Consider the following 26,854-nt stretch of genomic DNA (forward strand, 5'->3'; position numbering starts at 1 on the left):
GAACAACGAGTGCAAAAACAGATTCGATTGTTTTCCGTACTGAAACGTAGTAGTTTGTAACGTTATGTTATTAATACAGTTTTGATTATAACCGTAGAAAATATAGCTGATTTTTAGTAGATGTAAAATTGGGTTTGATTTCAAGTAAAAGAATATCAATCCTAAACACTACCCCTGGGATAAAAGAAATCTCCTTATTTTCTGACACCTGCTCAGGCCGAAATCGCAACCAGCAAGTCGTGGCTGCTCTTCTTTATGCCGTTGTGAAATCAAGCCATTTAGAGGTGATTGAACATAACTTTCCGGCCATTCTTACATGGAATTCCATGCATTCCACGATAGAAAGGAAAATGAAGAATCAAGAGATATTTATGATGAATGATTATAAACGAATATTTGAAGGAGCCAGAACAGGAAAAAATACGACACCCTACAAATGCTTTGAGCTGAGTATAAAGATTTCTTAGGTTTAGGAAACCTCAGTTCTAAGATCATAAAAAATAAAAAAAACTGATATAGAAGGAAACAAGGTTAATTGGCTAAAAATCAAATGTTTCAAATTTTTGAAAACAGAACCAAACAAAATATTTTATAAGTACAGTCACAAAGACGACTACAAGGCCTTAGATATTAATAGCTCATCAAATCGTGGAAGACCACGAAGCAATGACAGCTCTCGTCCCTGCCTATAGTGTCCAATTAAAGTTGAATAAAGCAAAGAAGAAAGACTTGATCCAACTTTGTGACAAAGAAGTCATTCCAGAGGAAGTCCAGCAGAGGTATAGAAATATAACGTCTCTAGAAACTTCAGATGAAATGATACAAGCGATGAAGAATGGACTCTCGAGTCATTTTGATCTGAAAAAATTTGTATAAGATTTTTGCGTGTATTATACTGTATGATATTATATTTGTTTAGTGTTTTTCTCTGATTACAAAATATTTGTGAAACATTTCTCTCTGTAAATAAAAAGATTATAAAAAAACTATATTTTATTTCACTAACATACTTGAAATATTGTTGGGAGGTAAAACTCATTAAGTGCGAAAATTAAATTTTCGTCCACTTTGAGTCAAGTGTTAATTTATAAAAAAAGGTTAGATAATTTAAAATTAATTTAAAAAAAAGGAATTGAGTGGAAATTTTGAATGAGTTATCATTTTCCTATTTTTAGCGAGCGTATCCCCGTTTTTTTTGCTCCCCTGAAAAATTTTGATTTTGTTACTTAATGACTTTTAACTCCAAGCAGACGATATAATAGTCCAGTAACTGAAGGTCCAAAGCTCCAGTTAATTCCGAGAATTATTCCCTTGTGGCGCAATTTGTAGGTCATGACAAATACTTTCAAGGGAGAAAATCTTTAACACGATAGCGGCTAACAATGGGGCCCAAAATGGGCCCCTAAACCCTGGAAAATGGGTTTTCCGCCGATATCGGCCAAAATATAGGACATAGAGAAATTTCCTTTAGACAAAAGATGGAGATTTCATTATCTACAAAAGTGTCCCTTATCATTTTTCTCGGAAATTCAATATTTTTCGAGATAATGGGACCCAAAAGTCCGCTCATTCTCTTCAGTTGTTCGTTGAGCAGAAAATAAGGTTTGGGTGCTTTTGATTTACATTATCAATTTGGGATTATTGATGTGACAATTATATTATTGATTTTTTGGTGTAGGTCTTGTTCTAGAAATGGAGGCGGACTCGGTTTCAGAATGCTTTGTTTGTAAGCAGGATGTTGAGGCTGACAGTGTAAATGTTGCCCGTGGTTTAGACACTTTGATTCAAGTGAGTAAGGAATGAGGCGATAATTTTCACCTTATGCTCAAGAAAAAATCCTCCGTACGAATGCATAATAAGTGTAGGGAACGCTACACTATTAAATCTCGAGGCTAGTTCGCTTACAACGACTTTGCAAAGCACCATTCAAGAAGACTGGATCATTTAACAAGCCCAAAGAGACAAAAAAAGCGTTTCAGTGGTGGTTTTAACTTCAAAAACAATTGTTTATTCTGTGATTTACCAGCTTCAATAGAAAAAGAAGCGTGTTATTGTACTTGTGTCGAAACCAGAATTCAAGACCAATCTGATGTACCGGATCACAGCACATTCTCATATAGAAAAGTATAGACAGATGTTAGGAAAAATTTCTGGAATCGACCTCACAATTGCCGGTGCAAGATTTCATGAAAGATGTCGACTTGCATTCAATCGATTGTCTGAAAAATCTGACAAACCTAGAGGACGGCCCGAGAATCAAATAATTACAGATCAGATTGAGAGAATTGTCGCTTACATTGACGAAACTAAGGAAGAGATGTACAACATGGACGAGCTGATTAAGATTGCAGGTATTTATTACTAATAACAAAGTTCTATGCGCTGAGAGCAGCCAGTATTCAATTGATAAATTCAAATTGCTGTTTTTTCTTAGGAGAGCCTAAAATAAATCGGGACACTCTGCGCATGAGGTTGAACAAGCGGTATCCCGACGACTCAATCGGTTTTTCTGCATCGAATGGCAGTGGAGGAATTATGTATTTCACAGACGCAGAATATAAGATCTTGAAGAATAATCTTATATCCACTGGCGGGAATATCGAAGATTAAGAGATGAAGATTCTCGATCAAGCTGCCGCAATTATTCGGCGGAGCATATCAACATTTCCTCACAATCGTGACGAATATCCTCCAAGTGACAGTCTGCTAGCCGGACTGGATGATAACGTACCAGATAAGCTACGATATTTGATTATTAGGATTATTTTGACTAATAAAAAAAGGGGAGATGATACTCAGCGTTGTCTAAGAAAATAGAGATCTCAAACGCCACTTCAGTCCAAAAGCAACACATGTAATACGCCAGTAAAGGTCGAGAAATTCATTTTTGTCGGGGTTTTCATTTACGCAATCCGCGGCTTAGCGAGCAGAGCAAACGCCCTGGCGCCATCTACAATTGGTCACCAGAGGTGAAAAGATAGAGATCAATATATTTTCAACTCCATCGAGCGAAAATTCGGCCAGAAACTATTATATCTATTCACTAGGAAAATTACGGATTTTTCGACGTCCATTTTTGCGAAAAATATTGGTTTTGCGAAAAAATTGGTAGAGGTCATTATTGTAGATAATGAAAATCTTTTGTCTAAAGGAAATTTCTCTAAGTCTTATATTTTGGTCGATATCGGCGGAAAACTCATTTTCTAGGGTTTAGGGGCCCATTTTGGGCCCCATTCTCAACCGCTGTCGTGTTAAAGATTTTCTCCCTTAAAAGTATTTGTCATGACCTACAAATTGCGCCACAAGGGAATAATTCTCGGAATTAACTGGAGCTTTCGATATATTCAGGTCTTCAGTTACTTGACTATAAAGGAAAGGCTTCTTCATCGAAGTTTTTCGTGTCTTCTTCTCAGGGTAAAATTCCAGTGTGTCAAAAATCCTTTATTTTGAGAGTGACGTAACAGCGAATCCGTACAATCAAAAAGCCACTTACATCGGATGTTATAAATTTCATCAAAACTTTGAAGTGTCTTGAATCACATTACTGTAGGGCGGAAAGTGAGAAGTATTTATCAGAAAGACTAAAAAGAGCTACAATAGACAGTGAAAAAAACAAGCTAATGTTACTTAATGTTGCCGCTTCCTAAAGTACCCAATCAGCAGGCATACTATAACCGGCAACTTTGTCTTAAAAACTTTACTATAAATGTCGGAAATTCTAAATCAAAGTCTACTGTGCAGCGAAATCTTGTAATCAAGGCCTCAGAATTTTACAACAGCAATTGTGGCCTGTACAGAAGTATTTTAAAGAAAAAACAGAAAACGTCGAGCATTGATACAAGTGAAATTGAATGCGGCAATTAGAATAGTAGACTATTTATAAGTGTTAGTATAAGTAGTAAGAGGTTAGAGTTGTTTCAAATAGAATGTGTTAGATAAAAGCATTTTAAGTAAAATTCCACGAAAAGTTATATGCCCAGAGCTCAGAGAGCTGCCGTTAAATAAGGAAAACAAAATAAGTACGCTTTGTGAAAATAATGTACAATAGAAAAGGAATAAATATCAAAAATGGCACAAGGAGGCAGATCATACTTGATAGAATTGTTAAATGGAGAAAAATATCATAATTGGAAATTTAGGATGGAAATAATCTGAGCTGAAAATGGAGTGAAAGAATATGTAGAGTCTGTCATAGATGAAACTGATTTCACAAGTAAATAGAAGGAGGTCAGGGCCGAGGTTTTTACAGAGGTCGAGGAAGAGGAGGTTACAGACAAGGAAATTATGCACTAAATGAGCGAGGAGTACAGCAGAGCTTGGAGCAAAATATACAAGAAGATCAATAATCAATGGACAGAAGCGTATGTTTTATGGGAGAAAGAAATGAACCAAAATCAAAAGAGCCTCAAGGTGTTATACAATTTTATATTGATTCAGGTTGTACTGATCATATAGTTAATAGACCAGGAGATGGTGACAGAAAACGATCTCCCATTTTCTCCTGCATGTCTTTTTAAGAATTGATAACTAACCCTAAAATATGGAAGATAGAGGGATTACGAGCCCTTGCGCGCTTGCACGTCATAAAGAAAATGGCTTCTCTTTGTGTAACGAGTTTTAGTATTATTCCGTGACATTATATTGCATGCCTTTGTAATACAACTTAGTTGGAACAAATCGGCAACAGCCGACGGGGCTCAAAGGGTTACGTAGAAAAGAAAAAAAATAGCACATTTCCGTGTTGACAAATTGCATGCTTTTGTAAAAAATGAGTTTTTTTCATCTCAACTCACCTCGTATGACCAAGGGTGGGAAATATTAGGAAAATGTTATGAAAATTCAATACGACTTTTCCGTGATTTCAAACTACTTCTAATAAAGATAAATATTATTTTTATGACCAAATAATTCTGAAATACAAATGGCATGCATGTTGCACATGAGTATTATATTATAAATAATAACAAAAGTTGCAAAAAATTTAATAAATATTTCCGTGTTTTTTATTTGCATGCTGTTTTGTATATCATAAAAACACCATCGTATTTTTAATGATAATGAAAGTTTCATAAAATATGTGAAACATTTCCGTGTTTTTAATTTAGATGCAATTTTGTATTTTATAAAAGAATATTATTTTAAGTTTATGACGAAAATAGCATGTGTATTTACATCTATAGTTCAACAGAAAAAAAATTGAAAATGAAAATTTTTCAATTGTATTAATTTGTAATTCCCGGGCTCTGTGATCGAAATGCCGCCTTTGTGAAATGTCATAAGGGATCGCTTCCAGCCTAAAGTAGACGCTACTCTTTTTTTCCTCTTGGCCTCAGTGTACATGTAGATACGCAGTTGAAAGCATATAACCGCCGAGTATCCAAGATTCATAATATTCTATATAATATATTATATATTACAAGTTTTCAAGAGATCTAATAATATACAACAACGCTGTCCATTTGTTACTACTGTACAAGTGTTGTGACATCGTATATTTTGTATTTAATTAAAGCAGTATTAGTAAGTATAAAAATATTTATAAAGCTTCATAGAATTAACCGACGTTTTAGCTAGTTATTTTAGCTATTTACTCTTTTTCCGCGTATATGTGTACATGTGTATACAGAAGTATATATACGTCTGTTTTTCTAACGGTTATCTCGATATATAGTGAGTGTGTTTATATACACAACAAATTCTGTTGTTTTCAACTCGCGCTGATGGTACGAAAATATACGTAGAAAAAATCCCGTGAATTGAAAACAATAGAATTTAGCACTCGCGCGCCGCGCTAGGGAACTTGAGGTATTTCTCCCCATTGATAAAATTGTTCAAATTGATAATTGAAAATCTAATGTTTATTTAATTTTGATAGATCCAGAAGAAACAGATACGGATAATGGATTAGTAAGAACACCTAATTTTGAAGATGTCGAGGATGAAACTGATGACGATGACAGTGATTGTGAATCCGACATTGGAGAAACTACGGAAGATGAATCAGATACTTTCAGTATCATTACACACTGATTCATCTTCCGTAGTTTTAATACAAGTTTTTGGAAGAAAGCCACGTACCAATGTATTGGCAGCGGCTTTTTTGTTTATTTAAGTAATTTTTTATCAATAAACACGCATGCCATTTGTTATTGAAGTTTAAAATAATATTTACAGACAATGTACAAAAAGACATTGAAAAAAATAGAGAAATTTTCCTTATTTTTAAATTTGTTAATAAATTTTTTTTAATTTTATTTATGCACAAGTTTTTTATGCCAGGCTTGTGTAATACGCATGCCATTTTTTTATCAACTTAAAATAATGTTTTTTAATGAAATATTAAATGGCATGCAAAATAAAGTCATGGAAATTGCAACAGCGTTTTTTGCAGTTTTCGTCATGCATGCCACTACTTTACAACTTTGCTTTACTTTACAACCTAGCCAAATATGCTAAGTCAATAAATTATAAAAATTAAGTATTCTTCAAATGGCATGCAGTTTGAAATCACGGAAAAGTCGTATTAAATTTTCACAACATTTTCCTAATATTTCCCACCCTTGGTCATACGAGGTGAGTTGAGATGAAAAAAACTCATTTTTTACAACAGCATGCAATTTGTAAACACGGAAATGTGCTATTTTTTTTTTCTTTTCTACGTAACCCTTTGAGCCCCGTCGGCTGTTGCGAATTGCATGCCATCAATGATTATAGCTTAAATTTGTTCCAACTACGTTGTATTACAAAGGCATGCAATATAATGTCACGGAATAATACTAATAGTCCAAGAGCCCGTGAGTGCCAGACCTTCGGATTTTTATAAAAGCTGAAAATTTTTCTATGTGTGTCCCTAGTACAGGTAAGAATGATCCCCACCCATGAAGCTGAGGCAGCGGTGGCTTTGGCAGGTAACAGGTAACAAAGGTGTATAAAATTCCATCTCAAATTTATCATAAAATAAAACTGAATTTTTTCATATTTGATTCATAATAATATTAAAACTCGCGTTGCTCATTGCCAGACAGTTAGTATGGTTGCAACCCTCTGCCGGACACCCTTAAACTATTATAATTTATAATTATACTTACGTTATATTATAAAACCTAAATTTTATATATATTATTTTTTGGGGGCCTATTAATCTATGTTTACATAATAGCCGGACAGTTTCGACGGTTCTATCATCTTGCCAGACGCATTCAAAGTGAGCAGTAATTCGGAGAGCAAGGAGCGTATACAGTAACTAGTGCGAGTGAGACAGAGCGTTTGGTCTACTGCGGCCCTTCATTGCGCATCAGCTGTTGTTTATTGTAACTATCTGGTGAACGGCTATGCTCATAATAAATGTATTATTTTTCTGTGCAGTTTATAAAATAAATGTGATCAGTTGTAATAAAGTGCTATCATGAGTGACGAAAAAATAGTTTGCTTTGTTTGTAAGAAAAGTGATGAACATATAATAATATTTTCTGAGGAAACTTTAAAAAATGCCAGACTATTCTTAAATTACGAAAAATACATAACCTAAAGTACAGAGACATTATTTTACCCAGTGAATACACCGAGAGTGGTTATCACAGAGTATGTTACAAGGTATTTACAGGTCTTATGATAAAATATTTCACCTCTCAACCATTGAGTGCTGAAAAAAAAAGGAAAAAAACAAGGGAGCTGTGTAATTACAAGCAACTCATCTTCAACCTTGTCGTCGATACGAGATTTGAGTTCCGAACTACCTGATCCACAGTCTTCGTCAACAGAATCTTCATCTCAACCAATTTTACTATCCCAGTCCACAGAAACACAACCTTCGACATCTGGAAATGAATCTCATTTACAGTCTGTATCCACAGAATCTCCTACGACATCTCCGCCAGCTCCAATTTCTGAATCAATAGATCTACAATCTGCAACTCTTCAAGATATTTTTGACGTTTTTGAACCAGAAGTTAGTGATAATAATTTTGTAACTCAAGATGTTAATATTTCGACTGATAATATTGCTGGTAAAAATGATAACGAAATTGTTTGTATATTTTGTAATAAAAAGAAGAAAAAAGTGCGATCGAGAATGGTTCCGCTTCATGCAGCTGATGTTCAGCAATTTAAAGATAGTGTCAAACCTAATATTGAAAGTCATAAAGAGTTTACAGATTTTTCTAATAAATTGGATAATTTTTCTGGCTCAAAAATCTATTATCATACTGAATGCCGAGTTGATTTTAATAATAAGTTATCTTCATTAAAAGCAACGCCTAGCAAAAAGGAGTGGCATTATCACCGGGAGTATCATCAAAGAGTTTTTAATGAAATTAGTACAATCATTAAAGAAGACGTGATTAAAAAAGGGCGGTGTTTTTTATTAGTGTATTTACATGAATCATATATCGATTTATTAGAAAAAATTTTTCAAGAAAATTCTATTCAAATGACAGCTACTTTCACAGCACACCACCTTGAAGAAAAAATTTTAAAAGTATTCTCTAAGGATATAAAATTCTTTACTGTTCGTAATAAAAAAATACTAGCTCCAAAATATCTAGAAGCCATCGATGATTCAGTACTGGATAATTTACAACAAGAAAACATTTTACATAAATCTGCATTGATTCTGAGAAAAATAATACTCCAGATAGAAAAAAAAAATATCAACAAAAAATATAACATCACAGCATTTAATATCCGGAGAAGTTTCAATACCAGAAGAATTATCAGACTTTTATTCTACCCTTCTTGGTGGATGTAACCAAAAACGAAAGACTGGCCAAAAATGTTCTCGTCTAGTTCGTTCTTATTGTCAAGATGTCATTTTCGGAGTTCATGATGGTCGAGTTAAAACGTCGAAGCATATCATGTTAGGTATGACTCTAAAAAGCTTAACAAGCAGCAGAAAAATAATTGACATTATAAACATATATGGACACTGCATTAGTTATCAAGGCGTTGAAGAATTAGAAACTGAAACTACATTTACATCAATGAAAAAGTCTAGCTTATGTCCAGAAAAAATAAAAAAAAACAGAACTTTTTACTGGTGTGGCATACAATAATTTTGATGGTTTTGTTGAAACTTCTAGTAGTAAGGATACTTTACACGACACAGTCGGAATAATATACCAAAATATCGATGCAGATACAACTGACGAGCCTGAGATGTCCGAAGTTTCAAGTGAAAATACTTCGCCGAATAAAAAAAGAAGAAGAAGAACATTTGATGAAATAAATATAGATGAAATGCCATACCCTAAGAAACCCAAAATGACGAGTGAGTTACAATTATCCGTCGATGATATAGAATGTATAGACTCCCAAATAAACACGGAAATTGACAACATATGGATGATTAGTCACGCTTTAGAATTTCCTGACGTACCTATGTGGGTTGGTTTCAATAGTCGGATTGATGATCAGGATAGTCCACAACAACATATATCTTACTTGACGCCGATAAATGCATCTCCAACCAGTACATCAATCGTATTAGAAACTATGAAACAAAGCCAAAAAATAGCTGAAGATTTACAGCAACCCTACATACAGGTAACCTACGATCTAGCTATAGCTAAAGTAGCGTTACAAATACAAGCTACAGAAAAACCAACATTTGATAATTTATTCATTCATTTAGGACCATTTCATATAATGATGGCTTACTTCAAAGCTATCGGTAAAGTAATTAGTGATTGTGGGTTGACTACGGTAATGGTCGAGAGTAGTTTGCTTGCAAACGGTTCAGTTAATGGGTTTTTAGATGGAAAACACTTTAATCGCTGCAAAAGATTGCATCCTTTAGTAGCATTGGGACTAGAAATACTACATTTTAAGTCATTTTTACAAAATGATAACATTACTTTAACTGAGGATATAATAGATGAAGTTAAAAGACTCCAAAATTGTAAAATTTCTTTGTTTGAAATTGAAAATGATGGCCTTAAAGAGCTGATGAATAACTACGGTATCTACAATCAACAAACCCTTAACGGGGAGCATGGTAAAAAGTCACAATTTTATCTAATTTATATAAATCTTATACATCATTACTTAAAATTACAAGCATTTTTTTTAAATTGAATCAACAAAACTATGCTAGGTGGAGCGTCAAATATTATGATAATCTACTGAGAGTTGATAAAACTCATCCTGATTTGTATGAAGGATTCCTAAAAGGCTGTTTTGGAATTAAAAGAACTACCAAGCCATTTACAAGACAACCTATTGACCTGGTTCTAGAGCAAACTATAAATGCAGAAGCTGCAAGAAGGCTGACAGGTGACAGGACAAAAACATCAAGATATTTCAACAGATTTGAATCCCCATAATATCAGGAAAAACACTAAACAACTACAACAATTTGTCGCAACTTTCGATCAATTTATCAATTCTTTCAGTTTAGAAGTTCCCAAAGACCAATTAGTAAATATTTCATCAGGAAAGTCCGCATCACTCGTGCGCATTCGCGCACTCGAGAAAATTAAATTATCGACAATTTGACATGCACTCGGGACATTAATATTGAGTATTGTTATAAATATTTGTTATTCAAACTGTAAAAATTTATTTAATGAAATTTTTTGATTAAAAAAAAATAAACTGCACAATTTGAACTTAATAACAGTGAATGCGCAGTGAAGGGCCGCAATAGACCAAGCACTCTGTCTCACTCGCACTAGTTACTGTATACGCTCCTTGCTCTCCGAATTACTGCTCACTTTGAATGCGTCTGGCAAGATGATAGAACCGTCGAAACTGTCCGGCTATTATGTAAACATAGATTAATAGGCCCCCAAAAAATTATATATAAAATTTAGGTTTTATAATATAACGTAAGTATAATTATAAATTATAATAGTTTAAGGGTGTCCGGCAGAGGGTTGCAGCCATACTAACTGTCTGGCAATGAGCAACGCGAGTTTTAATATTATTATGAATCAAATATAAAAAAATTCAGTTTTATTTTATGATAAATTTGAGATGGAATTTTATACACCTTTGTTAACTGTTACCTGCCAAAGCTACCGCTGCCTCAGCTTCATGGGTGGGGATCATTCTTACCTGTACTAGGGACACACATAGAAAAATTTTCAGCTTTTATAAAAATCCGAAGGTCTGGCACTCACGGGCTCTTGCTCTATAAAACTCGTTACACAAAGACAAGCCATTTTCTTTATGACGTGCAAGCGCGCAAGGGCTCGTAATCCCTCTATCTTTCATATTTTAGGGTTAGTTATCAATTCTTAAAAAGACATGCAGGAGAAAATGGGAGATCGTTTTCTGTCACCATCTCCTGGTCTATAACCAAAAATCTTATTTTTCAAATTTGCCAATTAAAATTGTAGTTGCTAAAAATGAGGTTTTTTGTTAGCCACAGGGGTCGGTAATATAAAAGTGGTAAGCCAAATTAAGGATAAGAAAATTGATTGTACAATAAAAAATGTTTTGTATGTACCTAATATAAGAAGAAATCTTTTAAGTGTGAAAAAATTAGAAATGGCAAATACCAAGGTTTTATTTGAAAATTCAGAGGTTAAGTTGTTAGATAGGAATGGGCAAAAGGCAGAATTTGTATGAAATATCATTCTCTTTGTGATTTTATTCAATGGCATAGGCGATATGGGCATATCGGATTTTCTGGTTTAAAAGAAATAATGAAGAAAAATATGGTATCAGGGTTAGAAAATGAAAAAATTCAGGATCTAGAGTTTTGTGGGCCGTGTGTGCCTGGAAAAATGACGAGATTTCCGTTTCAAGAAAGAACAAAAAGTAAAAGAATATTAGAAATTGTGCACTCTGATGTATGCGGGCCGATTTCACCAGAAACTTATAATGATAATAAATACTTCGTTACCTTTATCAATGATTTTTCAAATTTTTGTACAGTCTATGTGATATAAGAAAAAAATGAAGTTTTCGATAAGTTTGCGAGTATGACTGAAGCAAAATTTAATAGAAAAATATCAACATTAAGATGCGATAATGGAGGGGAGTACATTTCGAAAGAATTCAAAGAATATTGCTGTAAAAGAGGTACTGTTTTAGATTATACAATTCCGTATACTCCCGAACATAATGGTAAGGCAGAAAGAAAAAATCGAAGCTTGGTAGAGAGAGTAAGGGCTATTTTAAATGAGTCAGGAGCACCTAAAGAGTTTTGAGTAGGAGCTGTACTGACTGTAAACTAAATCTTGAATAGAGGGACCTCAGCAGGGTTAGATGGCAAAACACCTGCAGAAATCTGGTATCAGAGAAAACCTGACGTAAGTAACTTTAGAATTTTTGGTTGTTTGAGTTATAGCCACATTCCAAAAGAGCCACATTAGATTCGAAGGTTGAAAAATGTATAATGATGAGCTACAGTCCCACAGGGTATCGTCTTTGGAACTTAGAAAAACAAAAAATGATAGTTACGATAGATGTTAAATTTAAGGAAAATGAATTTTCGTATAAAAGAGAGATGAATATGAGAAGGTATAGAGAATGATATTTCTGATAATATAGGTAGAGAGGAAGAGACAGTTTGGATTGAAGATAATAATGAAGTAAATGATGAAATATTTGAGGTTAGGAATAGAGGAGAGAGTAAACGATCGAAAAAAATACTGAAAAAATTTGATGATTATGAATTGTATATGGCATTTGAGGCTTATAGATATGTTAAAAATACACCAAATCATTTTGCAGAATTAAAATACAGAGAAGATAGGGACAAGTGGTTAAGAGCTGTTGATAGGGAATTAGAGTCGATTAAATTAAATGAAACTAGGGAAGAGGTGAAAAAACCTGAAAAAATTAAAATTTTAGATACAAAGTGGGTTGTCACATATAAAAATTTAGAAGAAGAGATAGATAAATATAAAGCTCGGTTAGTGGTTAGAGGATTTATGCAAGAGAAAAATCAACATTTTGATGAGGTTCATTCACCCGTAGCTAAAATGGTTACAATAAGAGCCATGTTAATTATTGGAAATCAGTCTAAGTTTTACTTTTTGACATTAGATGTAAAAACGGCATTTTTAAATGGCACATTAGATGAAGATGTTTTCATTTATCCACCAGATGGTTTAAAATGTAATCCTAATAATGTTTTGAAATTAAAGAATCTTTGTACGGGCTCAAACAGTCACCAAAGTGTTGGAATAAATGCGTTTTTGCTAAAACTTGGGTTTATAAGATCTGATAACGATTTTTTTCTATACATTTTGGATGTAGCTAAAGGGGTTATGATATATTTACTGCTTTATGTAGACGATATTATTTTATGTGGACCGGACTTAAATATTTTAAATGATGTTAAGGTTAAATTAATGAAGCGCTTTAAAATAAAAGACAAAGGTGATCTTAAAAATTTTTTTGGCCTAAAAATTAACTATAATAGAGAAATGGGAATATTAAAATTGACTCAAGTCAGATATATAAATTCAATTTTAAGACGTTTCAATATGAATGAATGTAAGACTTCTTTAATACCAATTGATCCAAAACTAAAGTTAGATATGTTTCACGAAAAAAATAATATGACAGACAAACCTTATCGGGAACTTATTGGTTCACTGATGTACTGATGTATCTTAAGAACACCGCGAATGTAGGCTTAGAGTATGTAAGAAAGCAAGAATCTACACACTTAACATGTTTTGTATATGCTGATTGGGGCGGTGACTTTTGTGATCGAAAATTAGTGTCAGGTTTTATTTTTAAGATTTTTGACAATAATTTTATGTGGGTAACTCAAAAATAAAATTGTGTGTCACTTTCAACAACAGAGGCATAATTAATAGCACTTTGTTTGGCAGTAAAAGACTGTTTATGGCGGCAAAAGTTGTTTAAAGATTTTAACGTCAATCTTGAATCAGTTACTTATTTCGAAGATAATCAAGGATCTATTGCAATAATTAAAAATCCCCCTAACAATAGAAGAGTCAAACATTTAGATTTCAAGTACAATTTTGTTTCTGGGCATTTTAAAATAGGTTTTCTGAATTTAATTGAATTGAAAGTAACAATCAACAAGCTGATTTGATGATTAAAGGATTACCTTTCAATAATTTTAATAAGTTTAGATATTTGTTAGGTCTGGAGGTTTTAGCGAGGGGGGTGTTAGTATACGCTAAAATCTGTGTGAACAGGCCTTAAGATTAATTTATTGTATAACTTCTTTTTCTCTTTAGCACTAAGAACTTTGACAGAATGTTTTTCGAGAATAATTTAGAAGAGGTTAGGGTTGTTCCAAATAGAATGTGTTAGATAAAAGCATTTTAAGTTAAATGAAAGATGAAAGACTCCATAGTCTAATTATTTCCTCGAAAATAAGGAGAAAGCTAAATGACGTAAAGTACAACGAAAAGGAGTCGATGAACACACATTTAGTAAAAATTGAGCAAAGTTTTTCCCAGCTAGAAGATGCAAGAAATAAATTAACAGATGAAGAAAAAAAACTATATTCTATTATCAATGCCCAAGAGCTATGAAACCATAGTTTCTGCCATTGAAAATCTAAAAATTACTTTCGTCAAAAACAGACTTCTTGGCGACGAAGTCGAGTGAATATGAAGTTGAAAATGTTTTCTGTTTATTTGCATCTTTCAACTGTGGAAAACCAGGCCTTTAGAAGTACCAGGCTATGTCAAAAGAGAATCATATCAAAGATATATCTGAACTTGAGAGCAACGGGATTTTTTGTAACAATGGAGTTGAAGCTTTTTTAACTAAACGATTAATAACGATAGGTCGAAAGGATGGGTTACTTTATACAGTTAATATGGTAGTTGATACATTTTGCGGATATAATGATAAAGGTACTGTGAACTACAGGGATAGTAAGATGTAGCTGTGGCATAGAAGGTTAGGGCAATAACTTAAAATTAATGAATAGTAAAAATCTAATAGAAGGGCTTCATCTCAATATTAATGATTTTAATGACAATTGTTGTGAAGATTGTGTTTTAGGCAAACAGAGGAGACAACCTTGCAATAAAAAGTTTATAGAGTTGTTAAACCATAGGAACTAGTTCACACAGATGTGTGCAGTCCAATCACCTCTTTCATGGGATGGATACAAATACTCCCTCACATTTACTGATGATTATACACACTTGGTTGTGGTATATTTGATAAGGAATAAATTTGAAACCTTTGATAAATTCAAAGAATACTATAACTATGCAACTAACTCATGGTAGAAATTTACTTAGGTTAAAATTAGACAATGGAGGCGAATACATGTCAAGAGATTTTCAGACATTTTGTAAAAATAAAGGAATCAAGCTTGACTACACTGTACCATATAATCCTGAGGTTGAGAGAGAATAAATCGTACACTTCTAGATAAAGCAAGGACACTAATACTTGATGCAGATCTCAATAAAGACAAGTGGGGAGAAGCAATATATTTTTTAGCATAAGTTACGAATCGGAGTTTCACTGCTATGAAAGAAAAAGTACCAATAGAATTATGGGAGGGAAGATAACCTAACATAAGTAACTTGAGAACTTTTGGAAACATCGCCTATAAGCATATTCCCAAAGAATTGAGACAAAAATTAGACCCTAAAGGAGAAAAAATGATAATGGTAGGCTATGCACCTAATGGAGCATATAGACTATGGGATTCAGAGAAGAGAAAAGTAGTACTAGGCAAAACAGTTTTATTTGACGAGAATAAGAGAATAGAAAATGTGCTAGAGATCGAGAAGCAAGTAAAACCAAATAAAAAGAGGGGAAGTGAAAATATACCGTCCATAGATATTCAAAAGAGAGAACATGTTTCGATAAATGATACAGAAGAAAAGACTAATGATAATACAAATAGAGATGATGTAAGCAAGCACAAAAAAACTTTCTAGAAAACCACTACGACAAGAAGATTAATCACTGAATAAACTGAAGATGATGCAATGTTTGCTTTACTAACTGAAGGTGATGCCATACTCCAATTCTATGAAGATATCAGCTCTAGGGGAGATAAAAATCTATAGTATAAGGTAATTGAAAAAGAATTACAAATATTGAAGAAAAGTAAAACTTGGAATGTGACTGAGAAGCCAGACAAAATTAAAGCATTGAACACGAAAAAGGAATTAGGTATTGAAAAGATATGCAAAGTTAGATTAGTGGTTAAAGGATTGCAGCAAAAAGATAAATTGGAAGACACTTACTCGCCAGTTTTAAGATTACAAACATGATATTATTCTGTTCAACTGTTCTGGGTAGCTGTTCAAAGAAATTATTGTTAGTATATGTTTATCTTTGGATATCAAACAAAATGTTGGTATTAATCAATAATGTTTTTATTTTATTAGTTGGTATCACTGTTAAAAAATTGTGAAGTATGTCATGTTATGTTAATAAAAAGTTGTGTTAGCCTTTTAGCTGATTACCTGAAAGGAAACCACGTTGCGTATTATTCCACTAAAATATTAAATTATTTTAATAGGTTATGGGCCCAGAGTGGTAATTCGGGTGCGAAATAGCTGCGCGCAGTTTCATAGCCAGTGTTCCAAAGTTACGAGGTCGCGAGAACTATGCAGAATGGTCGTTCGCTGCTGAGAATTTCCTGATTCTCGATGGTTTGCAGAAATGCATCGAGGGAACAGAATCGGACGGCGCAAAAGTGGTTCAAGCTAGAACAAAATTGATTTTGACAATCGATTCTACCTTATTCATCCACATAAAGGACACCTCGACAGCAAAAGAGCTTTAGGATATATTAAAAAAGCTCTATGATTATGCTGGATTTGCGAGGAGAATAACATTATTACGATCACTGTTTTCGGCGCGATTAGAAAATATGGACAGCATGGCGTCATATGTAAATCATGTAATTGAAACATCCCAAAGGCTAAGGGTGACAGGATTCAACTTTGGCGATGTATGGATTGGATCGTTGCTCCTGGCGGGGCTTCCGGAAAAATTTCACCCATGATTATGGCCATTGAGCATAGTGAAATCCAAATTACAGCTGATGCCGTCAAGACCAAATTGCTAGAAATGGAAGTCGACGATAATACAGGTAACGCATTCATCGGCAAATTTGTTCCCAAAGGAAAGAAGTGGAAGGAGGCGAAAGTGGAAGGAAAGTGTCAGTGTCAAGTCAGTCACAGTTACAATCAAGCTCTAATGACAGTTCAACCAAAACAATTCAATGCTATAATTGTAAACAAATGGGGCACTACAAGAGCCAATGTCCTAATTTGAAGTTAAAAATTGGAAATTCTGTATTTAGTGCGATATTTTTGGGTGGACTTAATTTCCAAAAAAATGAATGGTATTTAGATTCAGGAGCTAGTGTCCACTTAACAACAAACAAGGACTGGTTAGTAAAAAGTGTTCAAAGCCCGAGTGAAATTTGTATAGCCGACAAATCGAAAATAACTGTTGAATGTGGAGGAAATGTGAACATCAATACAGTTGTTGGTAAGAAAAATTTCGACATACAAATAAAAACGTTTTATATGTGCCACAGGTTGCTGCAATTTTATTGTCAGAATATCAAGAATGGTAATAGAGTTATTTTTGAGAGTGAAGGCTGTAAAATTTTCAACAAAGATGATCAGTTGGTTGGTGTTGCAAATTTAGTAGGCAATATTTACAAATTAGAAACTAATATTCCAAAGCACTGTTATTTAGCAGCGGCATCAGGTAAAATCTGGTATCGCAGATTGGGACATTTGAATGAGCAACAGCTAAAGAAAATGTCAAATGGTGCAGTTGATGGAATGGTTTACATAAATGTAAACAAGCTTAATTGTGAAACCTGCAATGAGGGTAAGCAGTGTAGATTAACTTTTCCAAGTAAGGGCTCAAGGGCTAGTAGAATACTAGAAGTAATACACACTGATCTGTGTGGGCCCATGGAAGTTAAATCTCTCGGTGGAGCGAGATATTCCCTTCCTTTTATTGATGATTTTAGCAAGATGGCCTTTGCAGAGTAAAGATGAAGTTTTTAGTTATTTTAGACAATTTAAAAATTTAATTGAGAACCAAACGGACAAAAAATTAAAATTTTAGAAGTGACATTGGTGTTGAATACTGTGGACATAATTTTGAAAACTTCTTGAAACAAACAGGTATTTTGCATCAGAAATCAAACCCACATACACCAGAGCAGAACGGTTCAGCTGAACACCTAAACCTAACCATAGTTAAACGAGCTTGCTGTATGTTGTTCGATGCCCAATTAGATAAAAGGTTCTAGGTAGAAGCAGTAAATACTGCAGTTTCCCTGAGAAATAGAAGTACAGTTTCAGGAATTGCTGACGATAAAACCCCATTCGAGATTTGGCATGGAAGAAAGCCAGACATAAGTCACATTAAAATCTTCGGTAGCAAAGTAATGACCCATATTCCTAAAAGCAATAGATTAAAATGGGACAAAAAATGTAAGAATACCATTTTAGTTGGGTACAGTGAATGCAGCAAAGGATATCGTCTTTATGATCCAAATATCAACAACATAATCACATGTAGAGATGTTGAAATAATGGAAGACATCAACGATGAAGTTGATATTGTCATAGAAGACGCAAATGAAACAGTAGCTTCAGTGGGGGGTTCGGATTTGGCTGAACAGCCAGGAGAAATTTCAATCATTGAACATGAAATAGAAAATCCTGAGTCTGACACTGAAAATTATTTTTTAAATTGTGACGATACCAAGACAAGTACGTCAGAAGATTCTAGCGATGAAGAGTTTGTTTGTAGAACAAAAAATGTGATTGAAGAAAAAATTAAAAGTTCACAAAGAGTCTCAAAACCTAAAAGAATGGATGATTTTGTGGCTTACATGTTCATAGAAAATGATTTTCAAGAAGACCCTCTCACAGTTTTGAAGAAGTTTTGTCCAGACCAGATGCAGAAATGTGGAAAAAAGCAATGTCAGATGAACTGGGCAGTTTTGAAGCAAATGATGCTTGGGAAATAGCCGAGTGGCCAACAAGTGCTTCAATTGTGCACTGTAGGTGGGTGTTTAAAAAGAAAGTCAATTGTGAAGGCGTAGTGAGGTATAGAGCCAGATTAGTAGCTAAAGGTTTTTCTCAAAAACATCATGTAGATTATGAGGAAACTTTTGCTCCTGTTGTGCGGCATTCTAGCCTAAGATTAGTACTTTTTTCATTATCAGTGAAGCTTGGTTTAAGCATCTTGATGTGCAAACAGCGTTACTTAAAGGTTTCCTGAAAGAAAATGTTTATATGCAATTGCCTGAAGGGCTTGTTTGTTCCGATAATGATAGATACTTGAAACTAAAAAAGGCAATATATGGGCTAAAACAGTCATCTAAGGCTTGGAATGATCGTGTGAATGATGTTTTAATTGAATTAAATTATGAAAGATCAAAAATGGAACCTTGTATTTATATAAAAAAAAAAATAATTTAATCACAATAATTGCTCTGTATGTGAACGATTTTTTTATTTTCTCTAACAACGAAATAGAAGCAAATAATTTAAAAATTAAGTTAAGTTCCAAATTTAAAATTAAAGATTTAGTTAAAATCAGAGAATGTTTGGGCATGCAAATTAATTTTGATGAAAAAAAGGGTGTAATCATCTTAAGTCCAAGACATTATATTAATCATTTATTAAAGAAATTTAATATGCTTGATGCCAAAACAATCAAGACTCAAGGCTAAATTAAATTTAAATTCGGACGAAAGCTGTTCTGATGAGGAGAAAGCTAATTATCCTTATCAGAAATTAATCGGTAGTCTAATGTATTTATCTGTTATGACAAGGCCAGATATTTCTTTTTCTGTGAGTTTTCTGAGCCAATTTAATAATTCATACAATGAAAGTCACTTGAAATGTGCAAAGCGCATTCTTGGGTACTATTAACTATTCATTGAGATATTCTAAAGATGACTCAGAACTACAAGGTTTTGTAGACGCTGATTGGGCGAGTAATGCTGTTGACCGTAAGTCCTATACAGGATATGCTTTCAAACTTTGTGGTTCTGCGATTTCCTGGTTGAGCTCAAAGAAAAAGACAGTTGCACTGTCGAGTACTGAGGCTGAATATATGTCAATCTCTGAGGCAACCAAGGAAGCTATATATTTAAAGGGATTATTGGAAGAATTGACAGGGAGTGTCGCAATAAATTTGACAAGCAATCCCATGTATCATAAAAGAACAAAGCATAGATGTGCGCCATCATTTTGTAAGAGAAACAATATTAAATAAGGTTATACAGAAGAAGTATTTATCGACTAATGTTATGCCATCAGATGTTTTAAGGAAGAGTCTACTTTCTCAAAAGCATTTCAGGCTGATAAATTTACTTGGTTTAATAGATACATTTTGATAAGTGAGGGTGTTAGTATATGTTCATATTTGGATATCAAACAAAATGTTAGTATTAATCAATAATGTTTTTATTTTATTAGTTGGTATCACTGTTAAAAAATTGTGAAGTATGTCATGTTATGTTAATAAAAAGTTGTGTTAGTCTTTTTACTGATTACCTTAAAGGAAACCACGTTGCGTATTATTCCACTAAAATATTAAATTATTTTAATAATTATACTATTAATCAATTGGATGTGAAAGGAGCTTTTCAATATGGACGTATTGATGAAGAAGTTTATTTAAAATCACCACTAGGATTAGATATTGGAGAAAGTAAACTGTTGAAATTACAAAAATCTTTATATGGTTTGAAAAAGCCGCCCAAGTATTGGTATGAACGGTTTATACAGTTATTTTGAAATTTGGATTCAAACACTATAAATGATTATTGTTTGTATTTGAAAAAGGATCTTTATGCTCTGTTATATGTTGACAATTTACTAATTCTAGTTAATGATAAAAGTGAAATAGAAATTTTGGAAGAGCTATTAAGTTCAGAATTTAGAATGAAAGATTTAGGCTGTAATAATCTTAAATATTTGGGTATTTCTATTGTTAAATGTAATGACAAATTACTATATATATATATATATATATATATATATATATATATATATATATATATATATATATATATATATATCTTAATATATATAAATCTCGTGTCACAATGTTTGTCCTCAATGGACTCCTAAACCACTTAACCGATTATAATAAAATTTGCACACCATGTGCAGTTCGATCCAACTTGAGAGATAGGATAGTTTAAATCTCAAATTATAGTCGCAATTTTAATTTATTGCTAATTATTCGTCTGTTATTATTTGACAGTCAAAATTATCTGTTAACTCCAAATGATTCTAACAGATGTCGATACCTTTCGACTGGGTTGAGTAAGTAATCAATAGATGGCGCTGCTATGGTAAATCTACGAACGTGTCATATAAGCTACATTTTCACAGCATAATTACCACGTGTTGTTGACGCTATAAAATTAATTAAATTTATTTTGTAGTGAACGAAATACCGCATAATTCAATTATTTCCACTTTTTAAATTTTTGGTGTTAGCATAGCCGGCCACGTGTTACTTAGACTGAAATGTTAATTGAATTCATATTATAATGAAGATAATACAGTGAAATTAATCCTGCTTTTTACTTATTTGTGCTTCATTGATCAAAACTTTATAATTTAATTTGAATATATGTATGTAAGTATTATCACATAATTATAAAATTTAATTAAAATGTCAATGAAAAAATGATACACAATTTCCTACACTTTTTCAATAGTTGTACAAATATTTTTTTTTATTGTTTTTATTTAATCTCTATTAAAAATTATTTAGCACTTATTATTTCAATGTGCTATGATAACAAGTTTTTCAGATTTTTTTTCTTATATTTAAACGATTAAATTAGTATTTCAATTCTTATTGAAATTATTATTTAAACTCTATAATTTAAATATGTACATGTCAGTATTATCACATAATTATAAAACTTAATTAGAATGATTTTCAATTTTTTTTTCTCATATTTAAACGATTAATTTATTATTTTCAGTCAAATGCCACCGAAAAAATCTAACCTCAACAACGCGTGCACCAGAGAGGCACGACGCAAACGTGTTGAAAGAGCTCAGCAATTACCAGAACAAATCGAAACAAGAAATGCAGCTCAAAGAATCAGGACTGCAGAAAGTCGTGCACAAGAATCTCAAGAACAGCGTGACGAACGTCTGCAACAGAATATTACGAGAACAAGAGCGGCACGAGAACGAAACATAGCTACAGTACGAGTACTAGATCGACAAAGGCAACGGATCAGCCGCTCATTAACACGTGCATCATTCGTTCGGCTTGCCTTTGAATATGCACCAGATATTAACTACTCAGCGCATTCAAAAATTGCTATCGGTGGAATGGATAAAGTATGTCAATATTGTCAGGCATTGAAATTTCGGAATGAAGCAGCCGGCATGTGCTGCGCATCAGGAAAAGTTGTGCTGTCACCTCTACCCGCTCCAGCGGAGCCTTTATTATCCCTTCTTACTGGCAATTCAGATGATTCCAAATTATTTTTGCGTAAGATACGCAAATTTAATTCTTGCTTCCAAATGACGTCATTTGGGGCAACTAAAATTTGCGATCGTGCATCCGATGGACGTAATTTTGAAACTTCATTCAAAATTCAAGGCCAGGTGTACCATAAAATCGGATCACTGATGCCAATGCCTGATAACAATCCGAAATTTCTTCAAATTTATTTTATGGGCGATTGTGAAGAGCGCGTGACGACTCGGTGCCTGTATAATTTTATTGAACAAGCAGAGGAAAGAGCAATTGTGATATTATTGGAAAATTTTTTAGAAGATCACAATCAACTAATTCAATTGATCAAAAGAGTTTCGCCACGACTGCAAAATGACAATTATCAAATCGTCATTAAAGCCGACAAAGTACCATTAGGTCAACATGCTGGTAGATTCAACGCTCCAACTGTTGATGAGGTTGCTGTTATCATGGTTGGTGATCCAGTTGACGAAAGATCTATAAAAATTACACGGCGAGACAACACTGTCAGTACGATTTCGGATCTACACCGTTCATATGATGCACTACAATATCCATTAATATTTTGGCAAGGACAAGATGAATATCACCTCAATATCAAACAGTATGATCCAAATACCGGTAAATTTGACAATTATCTATTTATTTTCTTACTGTATGTATAGATTTTAATTTCGTATTGCATTTTATTTTTTATTTTTTTAGGTGATTACAGAAATAAAAAAGTTAGCTCAATGAACTACTACGCACACCGAATAATGGTTAGACAACATCAAGACAATTATATCCTTCGATATCGTCAGCTGTTCCATCAATACATTGTTGATATGTATGCTAAGGTCGAAAGCGAACGCTTGCGATTCCTTCGATTCAACCAGGCGAAACTACGATCGGAAGAATATATTCACTTACGAGATGCTGTTGCTGGAAACATCGATGGAAATTTAAATCCCAATGACATCGGTAATGCTTTCATTTTACCTTCAAGCTACATCGGCAGCCCACGGAACATGCAGGAATACATACAAGATGCGATGACTTACGTACGTCATTACGGCCGACCGGATTTATTTATTACATTCACATGTAATCCGAATTGGGAAGAGATACAAACTTTACTATTGCCAGGACAACAAGCCATTCATCGTCATGATTTAACTGCACGGGTGTTTAAACAAAAATTGAAATCCTTAATTGATTTTATTGTTAAATATTCAATTTTTGGTATCACACGTTGTTGGCTGTATACGATAGAGTGGCAAAAGCGAGGTTTGCCTCATGCCCACATTTTGGTTTGGCTTAAAGATAGAATCCGTCCTGAAGAAATCGATCAAATAATTTCAGCCGAAATTCCAGACCCATTAATTGATCAAGAATTATTTGATATTGTCACCAAACACATGATCCATGGGCCATGCGGTGCTTTCAACATGACGTCACCGTGCATGGAAAATGGAAAATGTAAAAAAAACTTCCCAAAGCCGCATACGAATGACACGATCACGGATATTGATGGTTATCCAATGTATCGCCGCAGAAGTACTGAGAATGGTGGCCACACATTTACAATGCGACTGCCGAACTTTCCAAATCAAGTTGAGTTTGATAATCAGTGGGTGGTACCATACTCACCACTACTTTCAAAAACTTACAAAGCTCATATCAATGTTGAGCTTTGCAGTTCTGTTAAATCAATTAAGTATATTTGTAAATATGTAAACAAAGGCAGTGATTTGGCCATATTTGAAGTACAAAACATAAATAAAAATGACGAAATAGCACGATACCAAATGGGCAGATACATTAGCAGCAATGAAGCTATTTGGCATATTCTCAGCTTTCCCATCCACGAAAGAGATCCTGCTGTCCAACATCTGGCAATACATCTTGAAAACGGTCAACGTGTATACTTTACTGGAGAAAATGTTCTCCAAAGAGCGTTCGAAGCTCCGAAAACGACTCTAACTGAATTTTTTACATTGTGTCAAAAACCTGATGTTTTTGGCCAATTCGCGAAGACATTGGTGTATGGTGATGTTCCACGTTACTTCACATGGAACAAATCCAGTAAAAAATGGGAGCCACGGAAACAAGGAAAACCACATCCTTCCATTACAGGCATATTCAAAGCTAAGACATTGGGGAGACTTTACACGGTACATCCAAAGCAACGTGAGTGCTTCTATTTACGTTTGTTATTGGTGAATGTTCCCGGACCAACGTCTTTTGAATTTTTACGAACAGTTAATGGTCGAGTATTCAATACATACCAGGATGCATGTCGTGAACTGCAATTGCTAGAAGACGATAACCATTGGGACTTAACGCTTGCTGATGCTGCGTTGACATCAACACCGAATAACATTCGTCAGTTGTTTGCAATTATTTTGACGACATGTTATCCCTCGCAAGCACAAACTTTGTGGGAAAAATATAAAAATTGTATGACAGAAGACATCTTGCACCGAATTAGACAAACAAATCAATGCCAAAACATAGATTATACACCAGAGATGTACAATGAAGCATTGGTCTTGATCGAGGATTTATGTGTTCTTATTTCAAATTTACCACTTAATCATTATGGTATGCCATCACCTAATCGTCCAGCCACCGACTTAGTCAATACCGATTTACAACGAGAAAAGCAATATGACCATGGAAGTTTAGCAACAATTATCATGAACAGTGAACCATTACTGACAGCAGAACAAAAAATTATTTATGATCGGATTATGCTGGCTGTTGCTGCTGAACAAGGCGGTTTTTTTTTCTTGGATGCACCCGGTGGAACCGGTAAGACATTTTTAATATCGTTGATTCTTGCCAAAATACGGTCGCAACAAAAAATCGCATTAGCAGTAGCATCGTCAGGCATTGCGGCTACTTTACTGGATGGTGGGCGAACAGCACATTCAACATTCAAGCTGCCATTGGACGTTCATAATAAACCAGATGCAATGTGTAACATCAAAAAGAATAGTGGAATAGCTGCAGTGTTGCGAAAGAGTTCTATAATAATTTGGGATGAGTGCACAATGGCACACAAATATTCACTTGAAGCATTAAACAGAACTATGCAAGATTTAAACAGCAATAATAGACTTTTCGGTGGTGTTATCTTACTTTTGTCTGGTGACTTCCGGCAGACCTTACCGGTTATACCTCGCTCAACTTTCGCGGATGAGATTAATGCATGTTTGAAACAATCATTCTTATGGCGAAGTGTTGAAACACTTCGATTGACCATAAATATGCGAGTACAATTGCAAAATGATCCATCAGCACAAATATTTTCCGAACAACTACTAGATATTGGGAACGGTAAAATAGAACTGCAACCAAATACGCAATGCATTAAACTACCAGACAATTTTTGCACTGTTGTTCAGGATAAAAATGAATTGGTTCAGAGTATTTTCCCGGATATACAGAATAATTATTTGAATCATGAATGGCTCAGTCAACGGGCGATTTTGGCAGCCAAAAACGTTGATGTTGACGAAATTAACTTCCAGATACAACAGTTGTTACCAGGCGATCTGATGTCTTTTAAATCAATCGATACTGTTGTTGATGAAAATGAAAGTGTAAATTTTCCGATTGAATTTTTAAATTCATTAGATATACCTGGAATGCCACCACATAATCTTCGATTAAAGATTGGTTCCCCTATTATTCTCCTCCGTAATTTGAATCCGCCTCAATTATGTAACGGTACGCGTTTGGTCATCAAAAAGATCACCGGTAACATTCTTGAAGCAACCATTTTGGCTGGGAAGTTTAAAGGAAAAGTGGTTTTGCTGCCACGTATTCCGATGATACCATCAGATTCTACCATACCCTTCAAAAGGCTACAGTTTCCAATTCGTTTAGCTTTCGCCATGTCTATAAATAAATCTCAAGGTCAAACAATGTCCATTTGTGGTTTAGATTTGGAAAATCCATGTTTTTCTCATGGGCAACTATATGTTGCGTGTTCACGTGTTGGGAAACCGTCGAATCTATTTGTGTTAGCTAAAGACAGGTTAACCAAAAACATTGTGCACCGATTGGTGTTAAATTAAATTGAAATTGAAAGTATTTATAATTCAAAAAAAGAGACATTAATGTTTAAAAGTTTAAGACTGTCTGCCTTGCCTACCTCATTCATGATGTTTAAGCGTCACATGTTATTTACTGTATTATACTGTAATATACTTATTTGTTATAAAATTAAATGGAAATAATAAATCTGATAAATTTTTATTTTGTATTGATTTCTGCTTAATATCAAGTGTAAGAACATTTTAATTAATTGTGTTCAACGTACTTCCCCTTCAAATCTCAATCCAGTGTGAATTTGTATACCACCATCAACATTTTCGTCTTTGTTCGTAAATAATTTCATTGTACTAAAGGGTTATAGTAGTAGAAAGTCAAATAAGGAGATCACCATTTT

General features: G+C 33.8%; 1 protein-coding gene and 1 long non-coding RNA gene across 2 annotated transcripts in view; one reads left to right on the forward strand and one right to left on the reverse strand.

Moving 5' to 3' along the window:
• The window catches only part of LOC130447409 (SH2B adapter protein 1), a 120,336-nt gene that overhangs the window by 46,848 nt on the left and 46,634 nt on the right, over nt 1-26,854 (reverse strand). The window lies entirely within an intron of this gene.
• Nucleotides 5,001-7,421, forward strand: LOC130447410 (uncharacterized). The gene is made up of 2 exons (XR_008910245.1): nt 5,001-5,520; nt 5,876-7,421. It is a non-coding gene; the product is annotated as an uncharacterized LOC130447410 (long non-coding RNA).

Source organism: Diorhabda sublineata, chromosome 8, assembly GCF_026230105.1.
Source record: "Diorhabda sublineata isolate icDioSubl1.1 chromosome 8, icDioSubl1.1, whole genome shotgun sequence".
NCBI lineage: Eukaryota > Metazoa > Arthropoda > Insecta > Coleoptera > Chrysomelidae > Diorhabda > Diorhabda sublineata.